Below are 2057 nucleotides of genomic sequence, written 5' to 3'. Positions count from 1 at the left end.
TCGAGTTGAATATTTAGTTTAAAGATGTTGATGACTGCTGGTGTCCCTAGATGCACAGAAGAGGCAAATACAAATATTCCCCAAAGAAACTCATTCAACCAAGACTCAGATAATACCCACAGTATGAACTCAAAGTCAAGAATCACAAAAAACACAAGGAAACAAAACATGAGTGAGTACAAGTAGGGAAAAAAGCAAGCAGAACAATCGAATCCACAAAGATTTTAGATATTCAAATTATCAGGCACAGAATACGAAATAAATGTTGAATGTATTTAAAAGATAAAATAAGTTGGATCCCTGTACAGGCCAGGAGCCAAAAAAAAGACTAAAATAAAACAAAAGATAAAATAAGGAACTTAAAACGCAAGTAAAGAGCAAGAGACTATAAATGACCATATTTGAAAAAGAACTAGATAAAACTTCAAGAAATGAGAATAATTAAAATGCAAAACTCTGTAGTTGAGTTTAACAGCAGATTGGACAGAGCTGAAGGAAAAATTAGTGAACTAGAAGATAGTTCTGAAGAAATTAGGTAAAAGGTATCACAGAGAGTTAAAGAAATAGAAAATATGGACAAAAGTTTAAAAGATAAGAAAGGGAATATGAGAAAGTTTAATATATCTCAATTGGCATTCCAGAATGGGAGGGATAAAAGAATAAGGAATATCATATTTTAAGAGTTAAAAAGTCCCCTGTGAGGAGCTCAGGCTAAAAAATGGTGTGGCCATGGAGTTGACACTGCTGGAGAAATCTCTGGGGCTGAGTAAGGAGAATAAATACAGTGCTCAGGGCGACAGACAGATTCCAGTTGTTCAAACAAACAATTGTCCAAGCCTAACAGGATTGACTACAATAGCAGCTCCTCTAGTCAAGCAAGCCAACAAAGAATATTTGCTGGGGAGTACTGTAGAAGAAAAAGCAATCATTTTGCAATGGTTAGAGTACAGGGTCACTTGAGTAGACAAACACTCCCATAAAGATGATATCTGCATTCTGTTGAAGGATCTTAATCCATATTTTGAAGATAAAGTCTACCTTACAGGATATAACTTTACCTTACCAGATATCCTATTGTACTACGGACTTCATCAATTTATAGTTGACCTGACAGTTCAAGAAAAGGAGAAATATCTTAATGTGTCTCCCTGGTTTTGTCACATTCAGCATTATGCAGGCATCAGGCAACATCTGTCTAGTGCTGTCTTCATCCAGAACAGACTATATACTAATTCCTACTAGAAATATTCCATGCCATATGGAAGAGTGATTAAAAATGTTGTAAATGATAAGCATATTCTGGATCACAGGACTAACATAAATTGATATGCAGTTACTCTTTATTTGATGAAGTTGATAGAATTGTTAAAGTGTAAAACTGTGTCTGATTGTTTTAGTTCTTTAGTTGAAGTTGTGCAGTTTTTTCCCTAAAAGTTGAACTGCTATCAAAATGAGTTGAGATCAAGTTATAAATTACTTTGTTTTTATAGATGAAATTTATTCTAATAAAAGTTGCAAGTCAGTGGCTTAATCTTAAAAAAAATAGTCCTTTCAATGGTTGACATATGGCTATTTATTAATTTCTCTTTCACATTTTAAAATTCATTTTTCCCTTATGGATATTGATGGTAGTTTGTTTATTAAGAACTATAATAAACTGTGCCACAGTTTATTACAGAAAGGGAACACAGATAGATTTGTTTTCAAATATTTACATGAGCTAGTATACGTGGTTGACCAAAAAAAAAAAAAAAAGAGAGAGAGAGAAAAGAAATGTTCAGAACTGATAGAAGACATCAATTCATGGATTCAGGAAGCCTAAAACATCACTACCAGGATAAATAAAAATTAAAATCATACCAGCCAGCCAAAAAAAAATAAAATCATCCTCATAATTCACACCCAGATACTTCACAATGAAACTATTTTAACACCAAAAAGGGGGGGGGGGATCTTAAAGCAACAAAAGGGAAAAGACAGATTACCTAAAGAAACAATAATTAGATTAAACTGACAGCTGACTTCTCAACAGTAACCCAGGAAGACAGGAGAGAGTG

General features: G+C 33.5%; 1 pseudogene; it reads left to right on the top strand.

Moving 5' to 3' along the window:
- Positions 1-729: 729 nt before the first annotated feature.
- LOC134361606 (eukaryotic translation elongation factor 1 epsilon-1-like) lies at positions 730-1242 on the top strand (annotated as a pseudogene).
- The last annotated feature ends 815 nt before the right edge of the window (positions 1243-2057 follow it).

Source organism: Cynocephalus volans, chromosome 13, assembly GCF_027409185.1.
Source record: "Cynocephalus volans isolate mCynVol1 chromosome 13, mCynVol1.pri, whole genome shotgun sequence".
In the NCBI taxonomy this organism is placed as follows: Eukaryota; Metazoa; Chordata; class Mammalia; order Dermoptera; family Cynocephalidae; genus Cynocephalus; species Cynocephalus volans.
Note: the sequence above shows the minus strand (reverse complement) of the source record. Positions and strands in the feature narration are given on the sequence as shown.